At 37.6% G+C, this 20998-nt stretch overlaps 1 protein-coding gene across 2 annotated transcripts in view; it reads left to right on the top strand.

Annotated features, from left to right (window-relative positions):
- Nucleotides 1-890: 890 nt before the first annotated feature.
- The window catches only part of CdGAPr (GTPase-activating protein CdGAPr), a 186613-nt gene continuing 166505 nt past the window's right edge, over nucleotides 891-20998 (top strand). For both annotated transcript variants that reach the window (XM_065227459.1, XM_065227457.1), the window contains exon 1: nucleotides 891-2248. The gene's annotated coding sequence lies outside the window, so the exon portion shown is untranslated. The remainder of the gene's footprint in view (nucleotides 2249-20998) is intronic.

Here is a 20998-nt window from a genome sequence, read left to right as displayed (position 1 = left end):
TTTAGGTAGGTTCAGGTTTAACCTATCTACGGGGATTACACCCAATTCTGGATAGTTTCAAAATTGCGTGCTGTATCGAACGAAATGAAAGTAAAAAATATAATTATTTTAATATTTTAATTTAATCCTCTCTTATTTCTCGTTCTCGATTCGACCAAAGCAGACCTAATCCACAGTTGATTCTCTCGCTTCTGAAGCATTTTTATCACCACCACCACCACTTCGCATCCCGTCGCAACCGTATCAGAAAACATCTTGCACCACTACACTCACACTTACAGCATAAAAATATGCCAAAGTTGACAGCAGCATGAGCAACACACATTATGCTGTCACATCACACACATCAAAACCTAAGAGAAGAGGAGACAATACGGGGGCGAAAAAAAACCACTTTTCTGTCAAACGCGAACCACTTCCTGATTGGTCGATTTCATGTGCGTAAGATAGAGATAGAGATAGATAAAGATAGAGATAGAGATAGAAATAAAAGAGGAAGAAGCCAATTGTCACCTCTTCCTCTTAGATCAAAACATTGGTGATCCAGTGTTGGCAGATTATGCAATTCGGCACCTACTTTTCAGCCACAAGTTTGAGAGTAGACGTTCCATCCAAGCTTGATTGATTTATGTTTGTCCAAAATGAATAATCTATTGTGAATAGTTTATAATATTGTCTTATTCTATTGCTAGGAAATCACTCAGTTAAACAATGAAATAACTGGAAACAGTCCTAAATAATCATTATTGAGGAACGATTTCGGCTTATGATATTAGGCACCACTGCGCTCATTCGTGAGGGGAGCCGAACACAGCGCAATGCGCGATTAACCCTCTCTTGACCGTTTTCGTCCACTCGTTTCGCAGAGAGGCCAGTGCATTTCGTGTGCGAAGCGATGCAGGAGTGGCGGCAACATACGACAGAATCAACCGTACCGCAACGCAGCCCATCGTCGTCGACGTCGTTCGTCGTTCGTCGTTTTGAGTTGTGTAAATATTTCCAAGATGGACGGTCGCATATCCCCCTTGCTCTGCTGCGAGTGCAAGTGTGTTGATTCGATTTTCTAGCCCTGTGACAGCAGTTCATAGAACCCTTTTTTTCTGTGTGGATTTTGATTGATATCAATTGGAAAATAGTGCTTTGACTGGACGGGGCGAAGAAAGCGATGCGATTTGGCTCGTACGTTGGTAAAATTGAGTGTGAATGGGTGAAAATTTCGCTATTGACAGAAGTGGAAACAGTGCCGCAGTGGGTTCGTTCACGCCTATACGCCACCAGAAGGAAAATTCGGCCAGGAATTTAATCGGATTTTCATTTGACACACGGAACATTCTCATTTGCGGGCCAGAAACGACGCACAAATCTGTGTTGATGTTTTTCTTCTGATTGATTGTTAAAGCCTGCTTTAATTTGGTGTGATTGTCCTGTCATTGTCGCCGGAGTGTTTTTCGGAAGTGAATAATTTTGTGTGTGTGTGAATTTTCGTGAAAAACAAAGGCGGATTCCAAACAGATGTTCTGAAGCAAAGAACCAAGAGAATTCCGCGTCGAGAGTGTGCGCCGAGAAGCGGAGAATATAAAATTAACACACAATCATCGTCGTTCGGTGGAAAAGAAGTGGTCCTCCCCGGTTCGATTGATTGCAAATTTTGCGCTGTTCGCGGTCGAGAACGCCAAGTGAAAGTAGATATAAAAAAAAATCAATTTCACACATATTTGCCGTGGAGCAGCAGCAGTAGAACGGCGACGACGGATGCTGCCGCTTGCTTGTCGTGTGGGGAAAAACGGCCGGAAAATAGGTGTGTTCGTGTGCATGTGAGAGCAGCAGCATCGAGGAGTAGAGAAAATTTTCACTCTGATGGGCGGGTGATGTTTCTCCGTTAAAAATAGATGAAAGAAGTGAGGAGCTGCTGCAGGAAATTCTTGTCGTGTGCTTTCCTACATTGATTACTGATGGCCTTTGCTAGCGTTGTGGAGTAATATTGACCGAGAAGGAGATTTTCGTCAACGGGTCCCCGCGGGAAGGTGATACAAGAGTGAACCAAGCTACCAGTGCCAGGTTTGCTTCCGGAGTGTTTGGTTGTCGAGACCCGGTTGAGTGGTTCGTGGTGATTTGCAAGGTGCAGGGGATTCTCGGGTGACAGGCTTGCGGGTGACGGATCAAGAAGCCTTGAAAACGGAGAAGAGAACCGCACGGTCGAAAGGAATTCAAGTGGATCGAATTGCGGTGCCCTCTGGAAGAGAATTAGGTAGGTAGTTGGGGTTCTTTGAGACAATAATTCGTGGTTGAATAAGAAGGATTCGCTGCGATATTTCATTACAACATTGACAGGAAGATGACTGCCGAAGAGTCCTCTTTAATTAATACAACACATCAGAATCATTTTTTTTTTCGAATCAGGAAAAAGAGTTTAAACTGGTTTCATGCAAAGTTCTAGCATTGTTTTTACTTCAGAAGTCCAAAAATCACTAGAGATGAAACTAGCGAGAGTCACTCGCTAATTCAAACAACACCACAAGTAGAATTTTCCATTCTACAGAATCCTCCAGAAAGTTAGAAAATTCGTCAAAGAAAGCCTGAACGACACAGGATAGTTTGTCGTGGTTTTTAGAAAATTAACTTCTTTTTGTTGTGATAGTTGGTGTTGTGATAGTTTTAGCTACTCTTAATGTTCCAGAAGCTCTATAGCTCTTTTTGTTGCGGAAGTTTTTTAAGATTTCAAAAGTAAAGATTTGAGTTCTATGGATTGACTAAAGGTTTAATAATTACACAATTTACTGCAGTTTCAAAAGATCTCAGATGTTCCTAAAATTCTCGAAGCACCACAATTTTCCAGAGATATTGGAAGATTGAAAAGCTCTCGAATAGCTTGACATCAACTTACTAGCAAGTCATTTTTAGAGTTGCTGAAATTCTTTAAATTGATAGGATATGACGAGTTTTGTACACCACTGAAGTTTCAAAAGTTCTCGCAGTTCCGGGAGTATCGAGTTTATCGGAAGTTTAGCTCTAATCTTAGAACGTTCAATATCCAAAGAACTGCAAGAAATAATTTCCAAAAAAAAAGAATTCCAAAATTGCAAGAGTAGAACTAAATTTAAAACTAAAAATAAGCTTCAAACATATATTCAGAATTCTCGAAGCACCAGCTACATAGTTCTTTTAGTCGCTTCCGGCAGTTTTCAAAGTTACGGCCAAAGTTACAAAAGATTTCGAAGATCTTGAAGTTCTAGTTTCAGATTCAGATCACCGAAATCGGTAGAATTTTACCTGGTTTTGAATCGGTATTTTTTTTTATAAATAAATGGGGTAAACTGAACAACGTCTGTACTAGCTCGGAGTACATTTACTTATTATTGGATTTGTCACTGATTTTTAAACTTACCAAACAGTTCTGTAGTTCAAAATATACTGAACATGGCCTGGATTACTGTGCACTAGAGTTGATATAAGTACTCTAAATTCTGACTGTTTGTAGAATTCGGAACATCTCTGAAATTCCTCAAGCTCTCGTAGTTCCGGAAGTATTTAGAGGAGTTTTTAACCACCTACTTTCGATATTCCAAAAACTTCAAGAACAGCAAGAAATAAGCCCCAAAAACACCCGAAAATGCAGCGATTCTTAGAAGCCAAAATCTCAAAATTTTCTCCGGGCACACCTGTTAACGAGATTTTTGGTATTTCGGGAGGCTTTTAAAACTCGAATGCCTCCCGGAACAACTAGGCATACTTTTGGAACACCAAAAACCATTGGAACTTAGAGAACTATCTTTTGAGAAAGCTGGACGGAAAAATTGTTGTTGTTTTATGAGTTCTCTCGCTTTTAAGCCTTTGGAGGAGTTCCAGGCAACTTCATAAATGTTTGAAACTCCGGCCAATCTAGCCACGTTGATAATATCCAGAACTTGGAAAGCTCTCGAAATTTCGAAAAAATTCAGTATTTCAGGAAGGATCTCTGTAAGCAACAGAAATTCCCTGGAGTTTCCGTAAAATCTCGAATTATCGATGTTATACCTAAACGCAAACCTGCTGTGAGAACTGTCAAAATCCTATGAATTTACACGCTGAATTAGTGTTCGTGAGAGCTCAATGAGAGCGGCAGTAAAAAAACTCGATCACAGAAAACTCTCCTATATACAGTGAACTATCTTTAACTCGATATTGAAGGGACCATCGAGTTATAGAACAATAATCTCATAGGAAATCAGCATCACAGTATGATTTTTCCTATGGTTCTATAACTGGATATCGAATTAGTGGACATCGAGTTGTGGAGAGTTGACTGTAGCTGTAATTTGTAATGTTTCTGCATTATTAAACCTGCCTGTGTTACAACCTGTGTTGCAAAAAAAGACGGTAATCTACAGTTACAAACGAAAATAACAAGGAAAGCATTGTCAAGTTACTAAAAATGTATAAGTCTAAAGTTTTACACTTAGCTGTTGGGCGTCAAGCGCCTTCGGTCGGCAAAAAAGGCAGAGAATCTTCGGCGAAGCATATTTCGTGTCAAGTGGAAATCGAACATCGACGCTACACTCGCTGCAAGCCGTAAGTAGCGCTCCCTAAGCTATAATTAGTTCGAAGAAGTGGAAGTCTTAGCAAAAGACTGTTGCGTAGTGATCGAGGTTTTGTAGCAGAATTGCTTTGCAGTCGATTCTTCCTTGCAGAGTATCGGCGACGGTTAAGGCTCTGAAAACATCTCTTCGGATACGTAAGGGCTCGACATTGATCATTTGGCAGCGATGCTCGTAGCTTGGAAGACGAAGTGGATATCTCCAAGGCAGCTTACGGAGCGCGAAGCGAAGAAAACGTCGCTGAAAAGATTCAATTCGCTCGGCCCCATTGTTGTAGTTCGGGCTCTAGACTGCAGAGCAATATTCCAACGTAGATCGTACGAGAGAGTAATAGAGCGATTTCAAGCAGTAAATGTCTGTGAAGTTTTTAGTAATCTTGAAGACAAAACCAAGAGTTCTGGACGCTTTGTCGACGACATACGATATATGGTGTGAGTATTTCAGCTTTGGGACCAGAAAAACGCCTAAGTCTTTCACGCAATATACCAGTTCGATATTCGTGCCTAGTAGTTTGTAGTAGTAATGATTGTACACTTAGCTGGGTTGATACCACCAGTCGATTTAGACTACACCAGTCAGCAAAGATGTCAATCTGATTTTGGAGAGAACGGCAGTCGGCGAGTGAGCGGATGCGCAGAAAAACTTTCAGATCGTCTGCAAACGATAATCGTGGCCCTGTGATAACATGGTGAACGTCATCGAAGTAAAGGAGAAATACCAATGGTCCCAGATGGCTCCCCTGAGGTATACCGAGGCTTTGCGCAGAAGCTTGCTGAGCGACAAGTACCCAAAGTTACTGTCAGCTGACGCTCCGTGAGGTATTAACGAAACCATCTCAAAGATTTTCACCGATCCCTAGCCTATCTAGCTTAGCGATCGCAATTTCGTGGTTCAGCTTATCGAAGGCTGCCAAGATCTGTGTAAATAACGTCCGTTTGGGTCCGAGCAATCAAACTGTCTGTCAAAGTTTTTAAAGCTCCAAAGCTCAACTCCGCGATGGAAACTCTTGTTACGTTAATGCACACAAGTCTAGGCGGAACAGCCAAACAATGGCTTTTAACAAAAAGTTCACGTGAATCAAAACACACCCACACAAACTAACAATGCCATTCGATAGAGGAAGTTTGCTCTCTCAGTTGCTAGTGTTAGATTGCTTGGATGTGTTTTGGTTCTCGAGAAATTTGAATTTAAAGTCATTGTTTACGTTTGGTTGTTCCGCCTACTTCAAATGCTTATCGAAATAACTAAAAACTAGAGAAGAGCGGATTCAAAACAAACTGCCTTGGCAACCTATGCCTAGGTGGTTTCTAGCAACACTTCCAATGCAATCAATATAGGCGCTGCTCGATTGGCTCTGGCTTTGACAGTTCGTTTGGCTCAAAAGCAGCCAGTCCGCTCCTCTCTTATACTAGACCCTCTCTACTAAAAACTATCGATTCAGGTTTTACTGAAAGCAACTTGACATTCCTCTATTGATATTATTTAAGATTTCTAAGATCTCGTCTGGGATCTCTACGTGATTTCTAACGTCTGTTCACATAACCGCATAACCGCAGCAGAGGAATCTTGATATTGATCCCTAAGAAACATGTGATTGCTGTGATGTTAATTATTAGGATGCCGATTTAAAAGTCTTCCGAAATATGTTGACTTCTGATGATCAGAATGCCCATGTGATATTTTAGAAGCTAAACTGAGCTTTCTCACTCCAGTAGAACAAACTGCATCCAAGAATACCTAGCTAGCCGAATTGTTTTGGATCTTTGGTTCGATTATACGTCAATCATTGACAGGTAAAGTAAACATTACGGGTTTTACTAATTACAAAGCATGTTTTTTTAGGCATGCTACAATCTTAATCGCACTTAAATTCGCGATGGATTTATTTTAGAATTGCCAACAATAAAGTCAATTGAGATTTCGTAGATATTTTTAAAAGAGCTAGTTCAGTTGGATTTTTGTTGATTATGTTCTTATTTGGTGTCGTGGTTGTCATCGTACTTGACTGGCAGAACGCTGTACGTTAAACACGGATCTTATGTTTCAAGGCCATTTGCTAGCACGTCCGGTATCCCGCAAGGAAGTAATTTGAGACCGTTATTGTTTGTATTATTCTTCAATGACGCTGCATCTACCTTTGGCCACAAGTGCAAGCTCGTATATGCTGATGATCTGAAAATCTATGTGGTGGTACGCTGCATCGAGGACTGTTTTCACCTACAAATGTTGCTCAACATGTTCGTTCAGTGATGACCTTCTGTCGGTCCAAATACCCGTTAATTTATGAATACCACATCGATGATACTGTTCTTAGCAGAGTGGATCAAGTGACGGATCTTGGTGTCGTATTGGACTCGAAGCTTTCCTTTCATTCCCATTATGCATCGATTATTTCCAAGGCTAATCGTCAACTTGGCTTCATCTCTAAGATTGCCAAGGATTTCACGGATCCACACTGTCTAAAAGCATTGTATTGTTCACTCGTAACGCCGATCCTAGAAAATGCTTCAGTTGTATGGGCTCCAAACGACGTATCATGGAATCTAAGAATCGAGCGTGTGCAAAAAAGACTATACGACTTGCGCTCAGAAACCTACCGTGGTGTGATCCTTTCGAACCTTCCAGCATATCCCGATAGATGCCGTCTGCTTGATCGAAGACGTAAGCTACAACAGGCTACGTTTATAGCTAAATTACTCAACGGTGACGTCGATTGCTCTCATCTTCTGTCACTGCTTGATTTCCGTGCTTTTCAGGTAGGATGTTACGTCAGCAATCCCTGATCCAACCGAGCTTTCATCGTACTCTCTATGGCTACAACCAGCCCATTTGTACAATGGTTCGTATGTTTGTATCCGTCGAGTCCGCGTTTGATTTTGGTATGTCCACACCTCAATTTGTGAATAGAGTAAGAAGACTGAACCTTATTTAAGACGAATAGATTATTCATTAAGACAACTTTGTCAGATGACTTATTAAATAAATAAATTAAAATGGGGTAATCAGAGAACCTCGAAAATTTTCTTTATGACTCCAAGAATCTATTGTGATTACAAAGCCTGCACGTGTAGTTTTAAATGAAGAATCATTATAAAGAAAAAAGAATATAGAATAGTGAAAAACGCTTTAACATCAGTGTGACCACTAAACCGAGAAAACCCTGGAGAACCGGGAATTTGATTGTAACCTCAAAATGTGTTTTTATACCTATCGAATTCCGTTCATGAAAATTCAATTTCGATATCTTGAATATTTCTTCAAGTTCAGAATTCTTATCGTTTTGTCAATTTCGTAAAATTAACAATATCTCAGAGTTTCGAAAATTTGTCAGGTCCAAGACCTTGATTCCAGCGATAATCTTTATTTTTTTTAGTCTTAGAAAAGACCAGTTCCAGGCCAAATGGAAAAAAAAAATATTTGACCTCTGGTTTACATGAAACTTTGCATAAATGTATGTTATGGGCACAATCACATTTTTGCTAAAATTCGGCCATTGTGAATCTTGCCATTTTTTTTTCCTAAACTGTGACCTAGACATTTTTGACAAAAATTGTAGGACAAGAACATTTGGTATTTTTTCAAAATTGTTTTTAAGTACGCTTTTTAAAGTAGTTTTTCGATAAGAAATGACTACAATTCATTAAAAAATTTAAAAAAAAACCAAAATGGCCGATTTTTGTAAAAATGTGAATGATTGCTCATAACATGGCATGGAAAATCGTTTACATTCATTTCGTGTATTCATTTTCATTAATTTGCCTCTAACTTATTTCATCAACAAAATTCCGTAAAACGATGTACGAACCTTTTGTAGATTTTGATATTAGTTACAATTTTTGTAAATATCATAAATCTCTATCCCTTATGTATGACGAACTAGAGCGGGCAGAACTTGTTTTTGTTTTGTAGTGAAAGTAACTTACAGTCACTAAAACACAATGGTTGGTTCTGTTCGCTCTGGGTCATTATGCATAACAGATGCAGATTTGACACATTGACAAAAGTTGTAGCTAATATAAAAACCTACAAAAACTTCATACATCATTTTACGGAATTCTGTTGATGAAAAAAGTTGGCAGCAAATGAATGTAAATGATTGTCCATGCCTGCTCATTAGATTGATGCAAAATTTGACTTTTTCGCTCCACAGTACTTAAATGGTTTCAAATCGGGTCCTGATTAGCCTCCAAAAGTTACAACTCATTTGATTAGAAACAGACTTCGCACAAATCATTTGAAGTTTACATGTAAATTACTATGGGAAATCTCAACTTTTTGTTCATTGCCTTCTAGTCTTTTTCCATATTGAGCTGCAAAATAGCTCGATAGTCATTCTTATAGAAAATTTTCTCAGCTACAACTTTGCTGAGGATCGTTTCTATGTAAAATGAGACGGGAAAAAGTTATTAATTATTTAAGAGATTGGTAAACTTACGACATGATCAAGCAGCTGTATTTTGTAGTGTAATTTTTGTGTCCTATTCAACGCCCCAGAAACACCATTGTTGCCTGCTGAGCAGTTGATTGAGCATGATCATAAGACATCAGTGCATTGAACCATTAATAACTTTCGATCATTGCATTTAATCAAAAAGTGGTATTCAGCAAGGTTGTAGCTGGGAAAATTTCCTACAAGTACAATTGAAAGCTTTTGAAGCAGACCGATATGGTGAATCATTAGATAGACATGAACAAAAATCATGGTTTTACCATAGTAATTCCCATACAAACTTCAAATGGTTTGTGCCATCTCAGTTTCTCACCAAATGGGTTTAAATTTTGAGAAGTTAGTCAAGATCCGCTTGGGAATCGTTTAAGTATTGGGGAGCGAAAATTTCAAATTTTGCATAACTCTACTGCTCATAACACACAATTATGCAAAGTTTTAAGCAAATCGGAGAAGGTCGAGTTTTTTTCCGATGCGTCATTTGACAGTTCTAAGACAGGTAGGATCATGGAATTTGTTCTGTCCCGAAATCTTGATTTGATTTCTAAATCCTGGATCTTCAATTTCTGTGTGTGTGGGATCTTGAAAAAAAATTGCTATGCCTGATTTAACTAAATTATTTCGATTGAAATTATCTCAATATATCTTTGAAAATGTGTCATGGATTTTACCTATGATCGTTACAAAATATCGTCAGAGCTACGTTCAGGATTCCCCTCAAAAATCTTTGTATTTCTCATTATTCTTGCGAGAATTTACCTAAATTTATCTCAATAATTTTCTTTAAAATCCCATTGGAATATTCCTTAGAAATCTTTTGGTACATCCCTTAGAATTTAGAAAGTATTCTCCCAAATTTTCTTAAGATTTCACCTCGGAATTCCATGAGAAATGTCCTCAGAATTCTGGCTAAATTCTTCTCCTAATTCCCTTGAGAGAATCTCTTGGGATTTTCTTGAAATTCCCTTTGAAACGCTCTTTAATCTTCCATAGAATTTCGATTGTAATTTTCTTGAGGATCTCCTGAAAATTACAAGGAAATTGGCTGTGAATTCTTCTCTTTGGAGCCCACTTCCGTTAAAATTATCTTCAAATTTTTTTCCAGAAGTATTTTTCTTGGAATTATTATCGAATCATAAATCAGTCATAGTTTATCATTGGGGGTAGTGTCACGATTGTCATATAATTTGTGCCATGTGATATCATCATTATGTTTGTCGTAGGGTTCACTTGAATTCTCTTTAGATATCCCTTAAAATGCTCCCTGGAATATCTTTAGATTTGTTTTATGCCGATGCCATTGTGAGGGCGAAGAGAAGCGAAGAGCCGAGGAAAGCGATGAAACGAATGTAAGGAATAATATCAATAATGGGAATTTCCATTATTGATATTATTCCTTAGATTATTTTCAACGCTTCGCTCTCACTATGGAATATACCTTAGAATCCACTGGAATTCCACCTATAATATCCGTAATAATCTCTTTAGAACTACTCAGAGTTAATTTCCAGTTATCTTTACAATTTTATTGAGATACTTCGCAAAATAACCTGAAACTTATATGTCATTGGATTTCTTTGGAATTCTCCTCAAAGCTCATTTGGCATTCTTATTTTTTAAATTATTCTTCAAAGTGTCAGAATACTCCTGAGTCATGATTTTGTGTGTGTGATAATCTATTAGCTAGAGAAAGGTCTGAACAGGATAGGTTGATAGTTCTGCATACTGCCGTACTCTAGCGTAACTATGAACCTATCCTCTTCAGACCCTTCTCTAGCTAATAAATCAGGCGTAACATTTGATAACGGCACAAAAACTTTTGTAAACAAACTTTTTAAGACCCTTTACACGCGAACCTAAGTACGCTCACGCAAACCAACAACATCATCGGATAGGGGCAACTCTCTCCTTTCCGAAAGTGGTATTGGTTTGCGTGTGCGTACTTTGGTTAGCGTGTAAAGCAGCGTTGCCAGAATGAGTTAAAGCTTATCGGTATCAAAGGTTTTAAAAAATCGGTATTTATCGGTATTTACTCTTTTAATTAATTTTAGAAAATTCCAGAAGAAAACTCCGGGAAATGTTTGAATGAGCTTCTGGAGGAAGCTAAAAACAACATCCAGATAAATAAGAAAGACGCTCTCTTGGAGGAAATTTGAGGAAGTTCTGAGAAAAGTCGGAAAAACATCCGCGGAACTTCCAAGACAAATTGAGGAACTTCTGGCAAAAATTTAAACCAGCTTTCAGAAAAAAATCGGATTTCACATTCAAAGGAAGGCAGAAAAGCTTCGGAAATCAGAAGTAAATTCCAGAAGTAGCCATTTCTAGGGGAAGCCAGAAGAAGATCGGAAAAACCTTCCAATAGAAGTAAAAAAAAAAAACAACTGGGCAAAATTCCAGAACTAGACGAAAGAAATTTCTGGGAGAAGTTTAATTGAACTTCCTGGAGAAGACGGAAGAAACTTTCTGGAGACGCTGGCAGATACTTCCTAAAGTAGATTGGGAAAAAAATCAGGAGGAAGTCAGAAGCCAGAGCACTAACGGAACAGTCGAAAGAAACAAGGACATAATTCCGGAAGAAAGAGCTCTTGGGGGATGTTTTATATAATGAGTTTTTAATGAGCGAAAATTCACTAAATGGTCATAAAACATCCCTGAAGACCCCGCAATGCCCCTGAAGTTTTCGGAACATTCCTGATTGGTATTTTTCTTTAAGTTATTTTCTTTAAGTTATTTTCCTTAAGTTAATGGGCTGTCTTGGAGTAATCTGATCATTTTTGAAATACTTGGAACTTCCCTGGTTATAATGAGACTACCGAAATATCTCTAATCAACTTTGAAGGTCTCTAGACTTTCTTGAAGATTACGAAATTTCTTAAGGGCTCTCACAATTTTCTTTCTTTCTATTGTAACATCAGCATTGAAGTTCTCTGATCTTTCCTATTTTTCTAATTTTTAAAAGTTATCAACACTTCTATTAATAAGCACGGAACTTCCCATAAAATGTTCTCAAAACGTGCTAATGTTCATGTAACTTCCCTTAAGTTTCTTAAATTTGCATGAGCCTTTCGGAACATTGTTGAAGTTTTTGAAAATTGCCTGAATTTCTCGGAAGTCCTTTAAAATTTCAGCGATTTCATTGAAATTTATTGATCTGTCCTGATGTTCTCGGAGCTTCCTAAAATTCTCTCAATTCTCCTGAAACTGAACTATCCTGAAAACCATTAAATTTTCCAGAAGTTCTTTGGACTTGTGAAGTATCCAAAATATTTATGATGTTTCCTTAAGTTCACTGGAGTTTCTTCGACCGGGTTTTAGAATTTTAGCAGAAGTTATTAAAACATTCTTTAATTTATCGAAACTTACTCAAAAGTCTGGATTTTTCTGAAGTTTCAGAACTTCTTAAAAGTGTGGATCCGCAATCAAAATCTGGAAGCATCCCTGAAGTTCCAGGAAAGTTGAAAAAACTGGCGGGAGAAGATGGAAGAATCATTCAAGCGAAGGCTGAAGAAGCTTCCAAGAGAAGTCGAATTGAGTTTCTGAGAGGTATCGAAAAATAATTTACGATGTAAGGTGGATGAAAATTCCAGGGGATAGTTAGAAGAAGGAAGTTAAACAATGTTTTAAAAGTATTTCCCGATTCCCCTGGAATTACCAGAAAGAGCCATCGACAGTTTATCGATTCATGGGTAGCCAAAAATGGTGAGGAAATTGAAACATTAATCGACAGATTAATCCATAAGGCATTTTTGAGGATGATTTTTTTTAGAATTTTAAGGGATCAAAAAAAATTGAGATATTCAAAAAGATACATGTCTCTCATAATAATTTTCTCCTAAATTCTGAGCGCGGACAGGCAATATTCATTTTGAATATTTAAAAAAAATCGGTATAAATCGGTATTAAACCTCAAAAATCGGTATTCTGAGGAACCTTATGTGTATATCGGTATCTAGTTCGGAAATCGGTATAAATACCGATAAATCGGTATATCTGGCAACGCTGGTGTAAAGGGCCTTAGAATGTTTGTTTACAAATGCTTTTGTGCCGTTATCAAATGTTACGTCTGAAATGATCACACTAAAGCTTCATGTTAGATAGCATTTCCAACCAACTCAGGATTTCTTTCAAATTTTTACTCGAATATACAGTACCCGTTCGATTTTGGCATACTAAATTTTCGGGTTTGTTGCCAAAATCGAACGGGTACTGTACTTTTTTTGTATATTTCTACCAGAAAAAAAACATTATTTTTCCTTACAACATTGCCCCAGACGTCATTTCGATCAGAAGTGCCGTTACCATGATACAATTTTATGAAATATTTCAAAGGCTCCATTTTGAAAATTTTACAAGATCCAAAATGCCCGAATTTTAGCAAAAATTATGCAAAGCTTCATGCAAATCGGAGAAGATCGAGTTGTTCCGATTTGTTATTTGACGCGGAATTGCTTAAAAGTCCAACAGATTAAGAAACAGGAAGATATTTTACGATGGATTGAAGAATAAATGCTTTCTTTGCAATATCTAAGACCATCGGGCATCATGCAGCAGCACTCTTCTAACGAGCACTTAAATAAGAGAAAATAGTCGGTTAAGTTAAGAGTGTACTGGAATAGCAAGAGCAACCACTCCCTAACTGCGCCGCTGAAACGACACGATAGGCAGATTAGATTTCTCCACGGGCTGCTGACCGTCAACTTTTTTTTTCCAGCGTGAGCCTCAGATTCTTGACAGCATCCCAACCCCTTGCGTCATATGTTTCGTCGTATCTCTGTGTCTCTCTTTCATTTTGACATCTTCTTCGAGCGGTCAAGCTCTACCCAACCGAACCACCATCGCTTCCAGGGGCAATCTATCTGTCATTCTGCTGCACCATTTAAATGTGTGACCTCGATGCAACTACACAAACCGAATCTCTAGCGCAACGGCCGCAACAAACACTAACCTACAAACTCGCACTCGTACTTTCTCTCTCTCTCTCTCTCTGGCTCCCGTGTCGGCATGACGGATGACCTACTTTCTCCGTGCCGGCCGGGTTCAGCAGGATTCAGGTCACATGTCGCCACTCCTGACATGCATCCATGGGCTAATCCCTTGTCCAAACTATTCTCCATTCTATAGCAATTATGACTCACAAAACTACGGTGGCGAGTCCAAGAAAGCTGACAAGGGCTATCAACTCCACCACTACTGCCGCCTGCCTGGCCTGGCACCCAGCTTCTTGAGTTATCTCCCTTTAATTTGTCAAAAAAAAAACGAAACACGTCACACTTCTCTTCCACCGTTCTTTTTTGATACCGAGACCTCTTCTGGAAGAAAACAAAGCAAAATACCAACAACCAGTAGATTCCGTCCGTCCCCCGTTTCAGAAAAAAGCCCTTTGGTTGGTTGGTTGGTTGGTTAGCTGCTTCTGCTGCACCCGGATATTCATATACTGGAACGAAAAAAGCCGTCGTACACTGTTGTGCATATTAGTTGTATCAGTTGGAATCTTCATCGTACATGAACTTATTGATATCGGCGAAGACGTAACCAATTTGAACTGTCAAAATTGAACCAATTGTTTTGCTGTTTCAAGGAGGAAATTAATGAAAAGTATTGTTTATCAATTTGAAATCGTTCGCAGCAGTCCGAAGGTGGGACTTCGATTTGTCTTCGCAAGACCCAAATTATTTAGCAAATTGATGCGAATGTCCCAGAGATATCAACAAAGTGAGTGGCTGTTGCAATAAATATGCCCAACAGTTTAGGATAGGTAGGTTGGAGATCCGAATCGGTTCCGCTTCGAAGGGCATCCACCAACTTTAACTCGAACCAGTCTTTCTCACAAAGGTACCTATTTGAGTTGTGCTGGTTTCTACCTTCCCATAAAACATGAGCGACAGTAAGTATGTAATTTGGAGTTATTTCCAACGATATTTTTTTCAAATTTTGTGTTGACAAAATATGACGCTAACAGTCATAATTTCCGTTTTAGTTTCTTCTACCTATCTGCCTGCAGTAATAATGTGTGAAAGACTTTCGGCACTTCCCGTTACAATATGTCACCCCACCAAGAAAAAAAAATGACCCAAAACGGTTGTCTTCTTAATTTTTTCGAATGCGATGCGATTCTCACACGAACGAGATGCATGCGGCTGCTCAGCAGCAAGCAGTTGTTGTCAGTTGAATAATGTGTTATTGAATTTGACATCCTCCGATGTGCTGAGTGCACAATGGGAAATGTGGCTGAGCTCGCCGAGAGCAAAATTGCATAACTCATCGAACGATAATGCCGCGGAAGAAGGGAACGGGGAGAAAATGTGCAACAGATGCTTCGTAACGTTTTTTTCTTTTCTTTTGGTAACGTATTTGTTTTGTTTGCACAGTTTACTTGAACTGTGTGTGACTTCGTTTTTAAATTAGAATTGATTGAACGAAGTGAATTCGTTTTTGCATGGAACTTGACTTGCAGCATTAGATGTGCTTCGCACGATTGCGTAGAACGAATTGAAATTTCACTCTCAAGAATCCCAAGCATTCAGTTCTAAACAATTCTGACGACTGCTAGTTTGCTTTCGCCTTGACCCGAGCCCAGGTTAATTTTCTGTCGATTTGTTTGATTTCTTTATTGAAGTTCCAGCGTCATGAGCCACTAGGTTTACCTCTGTTACGATCATTCTAGATTGCAATCCAGCGAAACTTGGTTTGTTCTAAATTTTAAATTTCTTGAAACTTGTAGATTATTATCTAACGTTTTATGGAGCAAGTCTAGATGTCCTAGCCCTTTCGTTAAGGTTGAAAAAGTTCATAGTATTTTGTTGGTCCTATCCTCTTCAACATCTTCACGTCAGATATTCCTCCCCTTCCAGGTGGTGGTATTTTGTCAATGTTTGCGGATGACACTGCCATCATCTATAAGGGTCAGGTCGAGTGATCCGTGGTCTGACGAGAAAACTCCAATCAGGCCTGGATGTTCTGTCTGACTATTTCAAATTGACTGTATCAATGCAGCTAAAACACAGACTCAAACTAACTAACTCAAAAGTCCACCTTGATAACACTTCCATTGAATGGTCGAGTGAAGTCGTCTACCTTGGTCTCACTCTTGACAGCAAGTTGCTATTTCGGTCCCATGTGGACAAAACATCCACCAAGTGCAACATCTTGATTAGGTCGCTCTGCCCACTTATCAACAGAAAGTCCACCCTTTCCCTTAAGGGGGTAGTACACTTTGAACGTCCAAAAAGTAAGGCATTTTCGTTAATTGTTTTAAGCAATACAACACTCAGGAAGGGCAAATATGTTGTAACCCATTTATTAGTCATCATTCGAACTACAATTTGTATTTTTTTGAACTCGATTGGCGTCTCCCCGTGACGCGGGCGTCCTCACGCGGAAGTCGGAAAACGGCGTGGGAAAATACTCCTTTCCATGTGATCCTGGAACATAAATCGAACAAAAATCCTGATTAGTAATGAAATTTGGGTTAGAAATACGTATTCCGATTTTTTTTTAATTAATTTTTTCAAAAGCTGTGGCCTTAGGAAAAAAAAAGTCCATTTTTCACCCTAAAAATGCTTAAAAAATCGTGGATAAATCCATTTTTGACAAAATCGAAAATGTGGATACGTATTTCTAAGCAGAATTTAATTCTGAACAAGAAAACCTAGGCGATATCCAAATTTGATGATAACTGGTTAGAGTTATTTCCCACGCAAGTTTGAAAAACCCCGTTTCGAGATAAACGCATTTAAAGATAAAATTGCTCTCTCAGCGCGCCGGTACATGTTTTAGGAAATCGCTTCGTAAAGCGGTAAGGAATATTCTGGCGGACTTGGAGTCTTTTCTAAATTAAAGTATATATCCCAAGAAACATTTTAAGCCAAAAAAAAATGCATTTTTTTTTTTGAAAAATCAAAGTGTACTCCACCCTTAAGGTTGAAAAAGTTCATAGTATTTTGTTACCAGCATTATTTGGAATCAAAATTGAATTCATATGTATCACAATTGTACAAGAAAACTGCACAAGTGAATCATTATATAATCTAAAAATTCAAACCTCAAGAAATACGATGAAGCTATTTTGAAAACATCACTATCACAATTCAAGCTGAACATTGCATTAGGTCCTAAGTAACATTGATCGATTCTCTCTTTCGTTAATAACTTGAGCATAGAACCGTTTCTTGATGTGTTTGTCGTATTAGATGCTATATAAAAGCTTCTTTTATCGATCTGTGTGCTGAAAATACCTGGGAATGTCTTTACATAGCCGTGGGGATGCAAAGAGAAAGTCGACGAAGAGAATCTGTCAATGTTACTTAGGACCTAATGCAATGTTCAGCTTGAATTGTGTGGGTTCGACTCGAATGGTCTAGAATTTAACAGGATGACCAGTGAAAACGGGATAGCTGGGAAATAGAAGCGTTAAAACCCGGGAAAAGCTCGTGAAGTTCAACGATAAATCGAAAAAAGTATACGTCATCGTCTCTCAAAAAAAAAAACATTAAACTAAGATTCTGAACATTGGAAAATTTTCAACTCTCGTCACTTTCAAGAATTGTTGATAGATGTTTTATGAGAATTCCGAAGGAGTTTTAAGAAGAATTTTGAAGAAACCCAGATTTTTCGGTAAAGTAGTTCTGAGAAGAACTCCTAAGGGAAGAGCACCAGGGGAATTTTAAGGAGAGTTCTGAGTTTAGGAAATTCTGAGGAGATTTCCATTGTAAGGATTCCAAGCAGAATGGATCATATCATTCGAGTAGTTAAAATTTTCGTTTCCAAACAGTCGATCTTTACTACGGAGTAGTCTTATGAGATTTGATCTTCTAGAAACTAGAACTTCGACAAAACTGTGTTCCATTTATTTTCTTAAAATCTGCCCTAGAAAGACGTGCCGAAAAAAGATCGACTAAGTGATTAATTCTAATGATTATTCCAAATAAGTGCTGATAAGAGAATTTTAATAGAGTTCTGATGAAAGTTCCAAGATAACTACAAGAAGAGCTGTAGGGTATTGAATTCTGAGTATAGTTTTAAAATGATTCTGGATTCCTAGAAGAATACCAATAGAATAGAATTGTTTAGAGTTTATAACGGAATTTTGAGGATAATCCAGGGTGGCCACTCAACTGGGAAAACCGGAAGAATCAGGAATTAATCAGAAATCGGAACCAACCGGGGAATAACCGAGAATTTGATATAAATCACAAAATATTGTCGTATTTATTTTGATCGAATTCTGTTTACCAGGTTCATTCGTTTTGCTCAACTTGTGTATGCAACTGATTCATATGAGAGTTTTTGAGAGGTTTCAGACCACCCTCCAACTGCATTCATCTGCCACTGGCTACTGTTTTCATTCTGGCCACCGAACCGTGAAAACAGGGAATACCGGGAATCGAAAACGATCGGGAAAATCCTTGAAATAAGTGGGAATTTGATTGAAACTTTACCATATAGTTTTTGTTAATACTTTGTCCGGTATTTCAGTTATTTATTTTAGGAATTATAATCTTGTACGGATAGAAATCTCCTTATACCTTTTGCCAAATTTCTATTGCTGATTATTCATAAAATGTATAAGTCAACTAATAAGTTAAAAAAGCTAATGAAGATCATCTGTCAAATGAAATGTATAAGCGGTCACACATACCTTTTATGCATGCTTAAAGGACCTATGTGGTTTGTCTTATGGCATGTATAAGGCTGATGTTTTGGCAAAAATGTATAAGTGAAACACATGAATAAAATAATTGATTTTCGTTTCGTGTGGACAGTTTTCTAAGACCTAATTGGGGATGTCAAAGCGAATCGTTTTTCGTTTTAAGGTGGTTATGAAAAGGTCGTTTAGTCTTGGTTACATATTGTGGCCCCAGCATTTTGAAATATGTGTAAAGAATCTAAAAAATATCTACATTACTTCTTTCGAACTTATCTCAGGATGTATTTGAAAATTTAATAGGATTTTTTTTAAATCATTTCAAAATGTTTTCAAAATTACTTTTACTTTTAGGATTCCCCGCAATATTCGTATGATTCTGTCCGATATTTCCTATAAATGTACTCTATTAAAATTTGAATTCTATGAAGAACACTTTAGGAAATTCTTCCACAAAACGTTTGAAATTCACTCTACATTTATCTTTGTATTTATAAATTTCTCGCGAGAATTTGCTCTATCTTATCTCTTGCGTTTATTTTTACAATTCGCTTGGAATACTCCTGAAAATCTGTTGGCATGCCAGTTATAATTTAGAACAGTTTTATCCCAACATTTCCTTGGATTTCAACACAGAATTCCATAAAAAAATTTCTCATAATTTCCTTGAACTGCTTCTAAAAATGCTCTTGAGGAGCAGTATCTCTTGGAATTTTCTTGAAACTCTCCTTTAAATACTCTTGGAAATTTCTTCAGAATCTCCTGGAACACTACTCAGAGTTTCTTAGGAAAAATGCTAAAAACCCTCCCAAACTTTTTTTATTGGGGAAATGGATGTAATGTCGGTCTAAATGCCCCTAATTTGGGCTAGAGATGAACTAGCCTAAGGCTAAAAATCTCTTTAATAAAGCTTTAAAAAAAACCCTAATTTGGGCCCATACATTGAGTAATCGACTAAATTTTCAATAGCGACTAAAAATATCCCTTAGTACAGTCCCAATGACGCGTTCATCTAGATAAAATTGATAAATAGCATAATTTTAGTGATGGGCCCAATCTTGGATCCATAGGCCAACATTAAAACCATTTTTCCTATGTGAAGGATATAAAAAAGATAACAAAGATAACAAATTCCAGGTGTGGACGAATCATTTTTGGGTAATTCGAGACAAAAATAAGGAATTTTACCCTATTTTTTAATGCCTAAAATTGTGTTATAGTCGATTACTAAGTGAAATGTCAATTCAATTGATTTTCCTAATCGTATGTATCAAATTGAAAATAATATTATAATAATTCAAGCATAACTTTTCAAAAGGACGTATGTAACATTGGATAGGAAATTAAAAACATTGGATAGCAATGTCTATATGAGATTATTAAATGCTATTTAAAAGTTAATGCTATTTTTTAAAATCTGTTTGTGCTATTAGTTGGATAAAGGGATTGCGTTTAAGAGAATTGAGAAAAATGTCGAGTTTTGCAAACACGGACAAGACTTCTGATAAAACAAAATCATACACCTTTTACTTTTGTACTACTCACATACACCCTGATTGATTCGTCGGTATCACACCTTGATTGTTACATACACCCTGCATGATTCGTCTATTTGACAGAAGGGTTTTCACATACGTCAAATCAGATGCACCGGTTTTTGTTTTGCAGTGAAGATACGTCGGCAGCTCGAAAAGCATTGAGGAATTGTCGGTTGGTTGATTAATTTACATAACTACCCAGAGTTGCGAAATAATCGATGTTAAAAGCGGAGATGAGAGGGTCACTGCATTATCTGCTGTCAGATGTTAAACGTTTTGTGTTTTTTGTATTCAGAAAGCGCTGGTCAGATTGGTATGTGAAGTTCAATATTAAAGTCAAGATTAAAGTGCAATTTCATTAGAATACTTTTGAAATAATAAACATCTTGCTCCCGGAAATACAAAAACAAACATACAAACTTGACGCATTTGCAGATTGATAGTGGTTGCTTTGTTTTTCACATACGACGCTTCACTGTGAGCGTATCTGCAGTTTTTGTGTTATCATCAAATTTTAACAGTTAAGTCATGTTGACAATAAAAGGTGTATCAACATCATTTTAAAAACAATGAAAGAACGTCACATAGGGCGTTTATTAAATATATTTTCCATAATGTATTACAATTTCAAACCTTGTTTTTCATTAACTCGTAGGAAAAGCATGTATTTTATATTCGGTTAGATGCAAAATAAAGATTTGTTTATTTTTGCGACTTACGTCCATTTGAAAAGTTATGCTTGAATTAAATCATAAATATTAGTCAGTTAATGATAAAATAGGGGTCTTCGAGGAAA

Source organism: Ochlerotatus camptorhynchus, unplaced genomic scaffold, assembly GCF_037179485.1.
Source record: "Ochlerotatus camptorhynchus isolate MF236.1 unplaced genomic scaffold, CSIRO-AGI_Acam_v1.1 ptg000274l, whole genome shotgun sequence".
In the NCBI taxonomy this organism is placed as follows: Eukaryota; Metazoa; Arthropoda; class Insecta; order Diptera; family Culicidae; genus Ochlerotatus; species Ochlerotatus camptorhynchus.
Note: the sequence above shows the minus strand (reverse complement) of the source record. Positions and strands in the feature narration are given on the sequence as shown.